The sequence below is a fragment of the Marmota marmota genome, unplaced genomic scaffold (assembly GCF_001458135.2).
Source record: "Marmota marmota marmota unplaced genomic scaffold, marMar, whole genome shotgun sequence".
Classification (NCBI taxonomy): domain Eukaryota; kingdom Metazoa; phylum Chordata; class Mammalia; order Rodentia; family Sciuridae; genus Marmota; species Marmota marmota.
Genome location: NW_026000170.1, coordinates 5,464,079 through 5,476,161, shown reverse-complemented (window position 1 = coordinate 5,476,161; position 12,083 = coordinate 5,464,079). Strand labels below are relative to the sequence as shown.

The 12,083-nt window shown below is 38.0% G+C and overlaps 1 non-coding gene across 1 annotated transcript; it reads left to right on the top strand.

The window, feature by feature from the left end:
• Positions 1-1,134: 1,134 nt before the first annotated feature.
• LOC125611848 lies at positions 1,135-1,236 on the top strand. Its single transcript, XR_007342090.1, has one exon. It is a non-coding gene; the product is annotated as a U6 spliceosomal RNA (small nuclear RNA).
• Positions 1,237-12,083: the final 10,847 nt, after the last annotated feature.

Below are 12,083 nucleotides of genomic sequence, written 5' to 3'. Positions count from 1 at the left end.
AATCAATGGTCAAAATTTATTAGCATTAATAATAGTTTCAAGTTCTGATCATCAAATCCTGGTTTTCCAGAGTAGATGGGAGCCCTCAATCTTTGAGAGTGACAGCATGTATACAAGATGGCTAAGCAGGGGGTCACTAATTCATGCTGAGTGGTCACTCCTAGTAGCTGCTGTTGAGGTACTTCACACATATCACCTTATACTCTCTTCCCATTACTGTAAGACCACATGATGCTATACCAGGTTTGCAGGTTAATGGGACTAAACATAAGGATGTGAAGTCATTTTTTTCCAAGGTTAATTGTGGAATTCAACCACAATCTCTTCCAAATTTGTGTTTGTGGAACTTTCTAAAAATGTTCAGTACTTCATTTCACAGGTAGTAAAGTCTTAGGGAGAATACAGGCTAATAGCCCCAAGAAGCTTCACAGAAATATACAGATAATAAATCCCTAATGTTTTAGCTAAAGAAATTAAAGTGTTTGGTGACTATTTTGGACCATTTAGTTTGCTAGGGAAAACCAACCCTTGACTCTTGGTAATACTCTTGGGATCTGAGAGAATGGACAATGGGTCTGATCCAATATGGTAGTTCTTTGTTTCATGCAAGTTCAAAAGACTTCATCAAATAATTCAAGACACTTGGGTATCAGCCATCTTTATTCTGAGGTGATCAGAATCACCTCGGGTGACACAACTGCAAATTCATCATCATCTGTTCCCACCTTTACCTCATTCCTAGTGCCTTAATGCAAGATGAGGCTTCTTTCTTCTTCCCTACACCCCAATTCCAACCTTTCCTGCCGACAGCCTTAATTCACTGACACACTTTCTTCTCTGTGTGCTCAACCCTTCCTTAGCTCTTTACAGTCAATAGAAAGAAAGTCTTGTCCATCTAAAAATCTAAAACACACCCAAAGATTCCCTCGGCTTGCCACTCTTGACATTCTATATTTCCCTCTCCCTTCACAGCCCAGCTTCTTGAAAGGCTAGTCCATGATGCCTGTTCCATTTCCAGGCTACATACTCACTCCCCATCCCACAACAATCTGGCTTCTGACCTCACCACTCCACCAAAATTAGTCCTGCAAAGTTACAAATGATCTTTCAGTTCCTGAAGCCAATGGACACTGTGTGGTTCTGCAGCTTATACACTAAAATTGGAAGGATGTGGAGAGGATTATCATGGTCTCTGGGCAAGGATGACAAGAAATTCATGCAGCATCCCCTATTTTTATAGTATGAACTCATTGTGTTATATATAGATATATATCTTGATATAGAGAATATATTTGCATATAGAAAAAAAGTCTAGAAAGATACATATCAGAATTTTAGCAGTAGTTATGCTGAGTGATTGGATTTAGGGTGACAAATACACAGTTTTTCAGTTCCTACATATTTGTGAAACTTATATAATAATCACACATCCTTTATCTAAATAACAATAAATGTCATCTCAAAATATCCAGGGGCTCATTTCAGTTCCTCTTTGACCTCACTGCAGTATTCTGAGGGTATTGCTCTTTCCCTGATGCTAAGCCACCACACTGTCTTAGGCTTTCTCTATCCTCTCAGCATCTTATTCTTAGTCCTCTTTACAGCTTCCTCTTATCCACCCATGCCTTCACAATGCCACCCTGAACTCCATCACCGTCCCTCTTCCATCCCCACTCTTCACAGTGTCTAAGTGGCCTCATTCACATAAGTGGCTTATTTGATGCTGAAAATTCCCAAATCTTTTTCTGTCATTCACACATCTTGCCTGAGTTCCAGCCTCCATATACAATTTTCCAGGTTTCCGGGTGCTTCAAATTCAACATCCTTGAAAATGAATTCATTTTCCCCACAAGGTAGGTCCAAATCCTATAGTCATATATCCATGAACAGAAGCAGCATTTGTCAAGCCCTGACAGAAATTCAGGGGTCAATTTTTTTTATCTCTTTACTTTCTCTCACTTTCTTCAAAAAACAAAAAGGATAAGTTCTATCTCCACATATTTCACAACCATTACTTATGTCTTCTCTATGCCCACTGACTTAATCAAGCCTCCCTCATTTCTTCCTTAGATAACTGAAACAACTTCTCCAGTGGTCATATACCTTCAATCTTACTCCCTTCATCTCTCCTCAATTCTGCAGCCATAATTGTTTTGCCAAAATATAAGCTACATATATGTCACTTTCCTGTTATGGGATAACCCTAATTGCCTAAGGGTAAAGTTCCAAATACATTAACTGTCCTCCAGTATAGATCATTACTCAGCTTTTGTCTACCTTCCATCATAAGACTTATGAACTGCTGGTTATACTCCAGATATCCTGATTTCTCTCATACTACCAGTGCTTTTTTTAAACGTGACCCCCGTTTTCTCTACTTGCCTGTGATTACCCTTTGAGATTCAACTGGGCATCATTTCTTGACCTGCTCAGGTGAACCTTTGCCCTGAGAACACATGAAGCTTCCCTCTAGTGTGCCATAAATTACACTCTATTTAATTGTTCTCTCAATTATCTCTTTCACTCTAGGATGCTGAGGTCCTTGAGGACAGGACTATGGATTTAACATTTTTTGAATAAACAGAGAGGTAAAAGATTGGTGCCGCAGTCCGGCTGGCTGCAGCAAAATAACCGGGGGGTGACGAATAACTTGTGTACGTTGATACAGCAGGAGTAGGAGCCATTTATTGCAGGACAGGAGCAGTATTTATACATTCCACACAGCTTATCTAATGAGCATAAACTAGATACATCAGTCAACCAATCAGGAATCTCTACACCTAATGGCTCGGTTTTGTTAATTCTCAAACCACTCCCTCTGGCATTTTGCCAGGCACCATCCAGACTTGTTTACGAACTCTAACATTCCCCTGGCAAAATGCCAGGTGTTATTTTGACTTGTTTACAGACTCTAACAGATTGGCATAAAAAAGAAGCTACTTCCAAATGGAACTGATGCAAGGAAGATGCAAAATAAGGTCTCCTGAATGAACTTACCTACAAAATATCACAGTGTCATTCTGCAACAGTAGCTACAGTAAACAGAGGTCTATCTAGTGGTGTTTATTCAACTCCAACACCCATACCTTCAGGAGCTCAAAATGCAGAAAAAGCTCCAGGAAAAAAAAAATCTCAGAACTTGATTCAGCCATCCCTACTGAATAGCACAAGGTCTTCTGAGCAGGCATTTTGCTGCAGCAAAGCCATGATATAATTCAGCACACAAAGGTGGGAAGCCAGTCTCTAGTTATAACTCTGTCTCCCTGTCACCCAAAGGATTCTGTTGGCAAATCACCTGCTGCATCTGAAACCATAGGGCAACAACTTTATGAACCTAAAAGAAGCAGTTGGTCTTCTGGATTCACTTCTACACCAAAATAAATAATTATAATGTTTCACTGAGAATGATTTCTAGTAAATTATTTTCAGTTCTTATAATACAAACCAGATCCGATGATACACTCACATGTATGATTACCTGGGGCTAATTTTAGAAGTTGCTTAAGGACCATCAAGTAATGTTTATAACTAGGTATAAATACAAGCTTCCTGCACTGGCATTACTGCCCCTTCAGCAGGGGGCAGGGGCACCGCCTGTGTTCTCCAGTTATACAGAGGTGACCTATAATCAATGGGTAGAAAGTTGGCCCTCGCTCCTGTTTCTCCTCTGATCAAAGATAGGAATTAATGAAATGCTCCTGCTTGGACTACTCGGGAAACAGAGTATAGCCTCACTAGCATTTAAGATACAATTTTGTTTGAATTGTGATATAAAAGACTATGTCTCACAAACAGCTACATCCACCCCTTCCTAAAGCCCCCTGCTCTTTTTTATAAACACAATCATAATTCATTCAGATATTGAGCATTCATAGGAATAGGTTAAGGCTGCATCCCTCTCTGGTAGAAGGAAAATAATCACAATAATTCTATGCCAAATATGTGGAACCTTTCTCTTTCCCCATCTCTTAGTACAAGTTTGGGAATGAGTCAAATGAATCTGAGAGCAAGTCAGCTATGGATTTCTGGGAAAGATTTTCCTGGAGAATACACTGACATCTTATTCTCCCCTGTGCAGTATTATAACCAGGAATGACACTTTGTGATTGTATAAGACCATGAGAGGCAGTAGTAATAACACCAAGGATAAACAGGTAGAAGGATGCAAAAATACCTTGCTCTCTCGTGACAACAATACATTAGATTAACCAAGGCTGAAATCATGCTACCTTTAATAACAGTAGCTATTATTTCATATTATTTGTAGCCAAACTCTCTTAATATACTACTACTGATTGTTTTTTTCAAATAATATTCCTTGTGCCCACTTGGTGGACTTGTGGAATATGTGGAGTGGATGGCAAACTACAGACCACAGGCTAAATCTTCCCAGCACCTGATTTTGTAAATAAAGTTTTATTGGAGAACAGCTACACTTTTTGTTGTCTTATGGCTTCTTTTATAATAAAACAGCAGAGTTCAGTAATTATGGCAGAGACCATATGGCCCACAAGGCTGAAAATATTTATTATCTTGCTTTTTACAGAAGTTTTTTGGCTGGCCCCTCATCTGTACCAGTGAATTTCAACTGAGGGCTATTTTACCCATATCATATTTCCCAAGGGCCATTTGGATGCCCTAGCTGCTGTGAAGTCCTGCAGTGCCACAGTTGTTGAATGTTGTATAATGTTAAAGTCCCACAAAACAAATAACACACACACACACACATACACACACAAAAGGTAACAGTGATCCTGTTGAGAAATACTATTCATGTCAGAATAGTAATCCTATGGTGAATCGAGCTCCTGTAAACATTGATGTGGCTGCATCACTGCAGTATGCTGATTTTAAGTCCTTTGGGTATAAACCGAGAAGTGGGAGATCTGGGTCAAATGATCGTTCTGAGGAATCTCCATACCACTTCCCATGATGGTTGCACCAGTTTGCATTCTCACCAGCAATGTATGAGTATACCTTTTTCCCTACATCCTCACTAACATTTATTGTTCTTTGTAGTCTTGATAATTGCCATTCTGTGTAGGGTGAGATAGCTAAACTATGGAACCAACCTAGGTGTCCTTTAACAGATATATATATATATAATGATGGAATATTACTCAGCCTTAAAAAAGACTGAAATTATGGCATTTGCCAATAAATGGATGAAGCTATAGCATTATCATGGTAAGTGAAATAAGCCAATCTCAAAAAACAAAAAGCTGAATATTTTCTCTGATATGAGGATGCCAATTCAAATTGCGGGGGAGCGGGGCTAGGGAAGAATAGAGTTACTTTAGATTAGTTAGAGGGGAGTGAAGGGAAGGGAGGGACTAAGGAAGAATAGTAGAATGAATCAGACATTATTACAGCCAGTGTGATTCTACATCATGTTCAACCAGAAGAATGAGAAATTACATTCCATTATATATGATGTATCAAACTGCACCCTACTGTCATGTATAACTAATTAAAATAATTTTTTAACACAAGAAAACATAGTAATCCTTAGCCGGGCATGGTGGCACATACCTGTAAACCCAGTGGCTCAGAAGGCTGAGGCAGGAGGATCACCAGTTCAAAGCCAGCCTCAATAAAAGTGAGGCACTAAGCAACTCAGTGAGACCCTGTCTCTAAATAAAAAATACAAATTAGGGCTGGAGATGTGGTTCAGTGGTCGAGTGCCCCTGAGTTCTATCCCTGATGTCTCACCCCACCAAAAAAAAATAGTAATCCTAACCTAACTATATACCACATCTCGGTTCACATGTGTTCTTTTCTTCATGTTGCCTGTCACCTTGGCAACCACATGTCTGGCAGATTTACCGACACAGATAAACAGCAGACTAGAAGCATACTGGACATGCTATTGATACTCATTACTGATTTGTTTTAAACAATTGAGGAAATAAATTTATCATTACATTAGGGGATGTCTTCTTTAATTAGAATTTTCTGGTTTGGAGGCTTATTTAGATGTAAACACAACATTCCTAGTTCTGTTCTAAAATACAAGTTGGCTATGCACACAGTATTTTTTGAGGCATGTTTTATTTTATATTCATGAATTTTTAAGTGCATTTCTGCTTCAATGTTACAAAGTGATTAAAATTTCTTTGGAGTTCCTTTTATATGAAGCAGTATTTTATAAATAATGATAATTATTCTAATTCCCACTTTAATAAAAAGACCTTAAAACATTTTATTGGGCTGAACTAAATTAGTCTCATTATAAAGATTTGAAATAAAAAGAAAACATGAAACTGAAACCACTGCAATGTTTTATAGATAAGAAATACATGTTCTTAACTATATAGTCAGCGGGAACATGAAAATTATAGAGGTTAAAAAAAAAAAAAACGTGACTTGCCTTCATAAAGACAGTTCAAGGAAAGTGAAACAAATCTGTCCTCAGTGGGATACACTACAGATCCAAGAACTCATAATTCACCTACAAGTGCTATTTCAATCAAGAGATTGCAATAACAGCAACCAGAAGGTCAGACTGAGGCAGCACTTCAGTCAGAGCAGGAAGTGGAAGAAGGAAGCAGTTCAGTCCTTTAAAGAGTAACCAAATAGCACTTCAACTTTTTCAGATTTCAGCCACGATGTTTTCTGCCTCGATGAGTGTACAAAGCAATAAGAGGAAGGCTCTAGGGTACTCTAGCTTCCCATGTGGCAAATATTTTCCCAGTTTGCTAAATCCCCTTTTCCTTTGAAGGTTTAGATGTCTTGCGCATTTATAGAATAAAACGTCTAAAGTTTTCCTGATCATTCAAGAAAGAGATGCCACCACCCACTCCTTTACCATCTGAAACAGCTCCTCCATCTATATGGCAATGTTTTACCCTCAGGCTGTTCAGCAAACAGCTCTCTGGACAGAGAGACAGGGACACTAAACAGTGCCCAGTTGTTTGAGTTTGGGTCTCAAGTATGAATGACCTACACACGCAAAAGGAGTATAAAATATCCCTCCTGTGAGTGTTCTGGCAGGGAGACTGTGTGCAGAACTAGTTGTCTAATTCCACAGATAGATAAAAACAAAATTAGGAGTTCACACAAAAGGCAAACATCATTATGAGCATAGCATATGGGAAGAAAGGAAAACCTCTAAAATGACTGTGTTTAGAGAGAACACTGAGAAAAATATACCAGAGAGAGTCAAACTCTGAAAAAAACACAGCAGGAAGAAAAATAAAACTGCCACGTGACACATAAAACTGGATCCTGTGATCTAAGAGAAAAGAACCCAGGATAATAGGCTTTAGAATGAAAGCTTTAAACCAGTTTTCTATAAGGAAGATTTGAAAATTACTATCTAAACATACTATAAATTATTTCTACTTGTCATCTATTCATGCATATAGTAAAATGTGTATAATATGTGTGTGAGGGGGTGCTGGGGATCAAACCCTGGGCCTCACACAGGGCTTGCTAGGCAAGCACTCTATCACACTAAGCTACATCCCCAGCCTGAAATAAATAAACACATAAATTTTCATAAAAAAAAAAATATATATATATATATGTCTATATACATACGTGTGTGTTTGTGTGTGTGTCTGTGTGTGTGTCTGTATGTATTTGGTTGTGGAAAGTAGTTGAAGTCCCACACATACATCATTGTTTATTATGTTGGCCTAGAATTCAAGACGCCTATGTACCTGTCGTAAGGTCCTAAGGCCCAAAAGGGAAGAAGAAGGTAGCTAAGTAATACCACTTTTAAGTTAGACCTGGGATTATGGAAAATAAATGATAAGAATTAGAAAACATTTCTGAAATACACATAAACAAAAGTAGAGTTATCTCAAATTCTACTCTTAACACATCAGTGTATTTCATGCCAGAGCCTTTGTTTCTATGTTCCACATCACGTACATTCAAAATTTTTCTTTAAATTGCAAACAGTACGTATATGGTGTTTTAAACAATCTGTTTTGTTTACTTGTTTCTTGCATATAGATGTTTGCAATATTAATGTGTATTTCTGAATATAAATAGCTGCACAAGAGAACATTTTATTTTTATGCCTATTCTCTATATTTAAGGCATGTGGACTATTTCCCCAACTCTTTTAAACATACTTGGGATTTAATCCATAGAGGTGACTAAGATTGAAAGACATTCTATTACAGACCTACAGGAGAAAGGCAATGCCATGCAAGGTTACAGGGGAAAGCATAGGGGTCACAGAAGGTTCGGAGGCAGGGTAGGCAAATTTGAACAAGTTAGGATTGTAGAGTTTGAATGATTTTCAGTGGGCTCTGGGCAATATAAGTGATCCCACCCTCACTGACTGGCACCTGGCCCTGGGATGACTTAGGGTAGGAGAAATACTGCCTTGGTGTGTGACAGAAAAAGAAGTCTACCGTGGATGGGATGTGTGCTTTGGATTGGCTGATCTGCCTATTGAAAAAATAATATGACCTCAGGCAGTTATCATCTTTAGGAATTAAACTGGCGTTTGGAGGGGTAGTCTCTCCAGGATTGGAAAGACCCCAAGATTAGTCTTATAAAATACAGGAAATAAAAACATCACCATCACCAATATACTCCCACAAACAGATGCCTAGTGAGCTCCCTCCAGCAGCCCCTCCTTCTCTGCTATCTATCATCATACTGAGATCCGGACCATCGAGGCCTACAGCACCTGGCTGGCTTTCTCTTTTAGGGCACCTTCTGGGATCGTTCTTGCAGATCTCAATGTCTTTGTGTCCAGACCGTCTCATGCCCCAACCTCTCATGTCTTCCACTTTCCCTTCACTTCCCCTCAGCCACCCATTACCATAATCACACTCTAACCACATTCTGGGCCCAATAGTCACCAGCACCAGCACCAGCAGAAAGCAGTGCTGACCACTATGATGCCAAGGGCTGAAATAATCAGAATTGTTTTTTTTTTTTTTTAACTGATAAATTAACCCAAAGACAGAGGTTCCTACAATATTTTTTTAAAAAGATAGCCAATATGTGGCCAAAATTTAAAAGTCTGGAAGAGCATCAGCACAAGATGGGGAGCAGATACTCTTCCCTCTTCTACCCAGACAAGGGTTTTTGAGCTTAAGTTGGTACTGTACTTGTGAAGCTGATTTAATACAATCCATTAAATATTTTAATATTCATATCTTTTAATTCAGAGATTCAACTCCTAGCGATTTATCCTGCTGACAAAAACTATTCAGGGAAAGGGGCTCTTGTGATACCTGGCTCACAGTGGAAGAGACAGGGAAAGGGATGGAGCTGGAGAACAGGGAAGAAAATGAGGTGAAGCAAAGTCTTGTAGGGCCAAGGCAAAAATGGGGACATTGTTCTCTGCAGAACAACAAACATGGAGTTTTCAGCAGCAGAGTGAAATGCCTGATTAATTCATAATATTTTTTGTTATGTCTTCTTGGAGTGCATGACTGTTCCTAGTGCAGATTTGTGAGATTCCTGAAAGAAAGTTCTTGAAAGTGCAGAGGAGCAAAGCTCATGAAAGACTAACCAAAGATGGTGAAGCTGCTGCCTGTGAGACAGGAACAAAAACTCAAGAAAAAAAAAATACTAATAATTTGAAGGGCAGGAAAAACATTGTGAGGTTGAAGAAGACTAAATAAAGAAGTTATTGAAGAGGAAGAAAAAAAGTATACCAGAGGTTGTTTAAAAGTTATGGGAGAAAAATTCCATCAAGGAAAACATCTTACAACAAACCGAAAGATTTTCATGGCTGAAATGAGAAATCAGCAGGAATAATCTCAATTTGCTTCTATGTAACAAATATATTCAGCATGGACCATACTCTTAAAAGGATTGCTATTAATCCTTTTTTCTTTCTTTCATTTTTATACTAGGGATTGAACTCAGGAGTGCTTAATCACTAAGTCACACCAACTAATTTTTATTTTTTTATTTTGAGACAAGGTCTTGCTAAGTTGCTCAGGGTCTCAATAAATTGCCAAGATTGGTTTTGAATTCACAATCCTCCCGCCTCAGCCTCCCGAGTCACTAGGATGATAGATGTGTGCCACCACACTTGGTGCTATGAATTCTTTAAAAGCATAGAAGTTTGACATTTTCAATAAAAACTTTTATAAAGAAAATATTCAGTTGTTTCACAATTGACAACTGAGTATCAAAGCAACTTTACCAAATTTAGAAGTTAATATTCTAAAAATTATGTTTCTGATTTAAAAAAAAACTAGGTCAAAATATCAAGTAGTTTCCACAAGATTTCAAAAATTAGTTAAAATAAAAAAATATTCTATTCTAAATAAATTCATGTTATAAAGAAATAAATTCAATCTATTGCACAAAAAATTCATCACTACATATTATAACGTCCTTATGATTTGGCATAGTGTCAAGGCTATTCAAGGAATACCATGTTTCCCCTCATTAAGCAAAAGATCTGTACTAAAAAGTATATTTTTAAGATATCAAAATCAAAAAACTTGAACCAGTAATGCCAATCCTTTCACAATGTGCAAATACTAAATAAACTACAAACTGACTCTAAGGATCACTCATCAATTAAATGTTTGGACTAGGACTTATGCGAAAAATTTCTAAATCATTTAAAGCACAAACAATTAACTGAAAAAATACAGTATAGTAGAATTCCATTTTAATACCAACAACAGAAAGCAAGAGTTAATAGAGAAGTGCCATAATATAACAAGGGAGGCTGACCATATGTTTATGAAGACAGAATGTATCTTGTGCTATAATTTCAGTTAGGCTATCACCAGGCCCAAAATAGTGAAACTACATTTTATCTGTTCTACTGGATTTGTTAAACATGATGGAAAACCTGCTACTGGGGGGAGGTGGCAGCAGCAGTGTACTGGGTATTTACGGATGAGACTCATCCCACAAACTTCCCATAAAATAGCTCTGAGAAAAACAGAGGCCACGGCCAATCATACCATGACACAATGCAAAAAAAAAAAAAAAAAATGTATGGGAGATTCTTCATTCCTCGCACTCTGATGCTATCTTAATTTATGGTTTATAGCAAAATTGAAAGCCATTGCTGAAATAATTGAGAACCACACACTTTTAGAGTTGGAAGAAACTTGTTTCGTTGACACAACATGTTCTTTATTGAAGGGCAAAACCATCCATTATCTATAGAAACAAATTTGTAACTCTTTTCCTTCATGTTTGGGTGATAAGCCTGTGTTCTGGGGTTGCTGCTTCCTCTATGAACATTCTGTATCTAAGCACAGGGCATATTCTGTTAGAATTGATGATACAGGGATCACCTAAAAGGGCCTCTTGATGTCTTATGTGAAATGCTCCTTGTAGTATTGATTCCCGAGATTCACCTTCTGGCTAGCAGACATAAAAAAAGGATGCAGTCCTCACAGATTTGATTCTCCACTATTTACTCAAAGGAGATGAAGCAAAGAAAAGTTCAAATGCTCCTCCTGACAAACACATACAATCAGCCATTCTCCAATTCCCTCAAGGTACAGCAGAATGAATGTAGACTTTATGCAAAAAAAAAAAAAAATGTTCTCCAAATCTGAGAGAACAGATCTCCAAGGGTCCCAGAGCTAGAGAATTTGACCTGGTAATTAATTATTTAAAACAGGCAAATACTACTCTGGGCTAACCATTGTTCTCAATTTATTTATCACCACACCAAGGATGTTCCTGGAGAATATGGGATTACTGTCACCTGGGGACAGTGTCAGCATTATCTCTGTTGTCCCTTGAGCCCTGGTACAGATGATATTTCTGCAGGCTCAGGGGCAGAGGAGTCAAAAGTGTTCAGTCCCTGGCCTCTTCTCCAATTTCCTTCTTAGCATGTGAACATGACAGGAATCTGGAGGCTTCCACCACACTGACCCTCAGGCCTCTAATTCCAATCCACAGTGAGACATACATTTTCTGATTTCTGTACCCAACCCAAGCATACAGGCATGTATCTATATAACTGAAACAGGAATTTCACAATACTTACTAATTCAGATGAACTTTCCATCTGATTCTATTGTTTAATTGTTCATTGGGCTTCAGTATATATGTTGATTTCATAGCCAACTTCTAGGCCTCTACATACATACTCTGACAAACACTGATATCTTTTTTATAGAGGT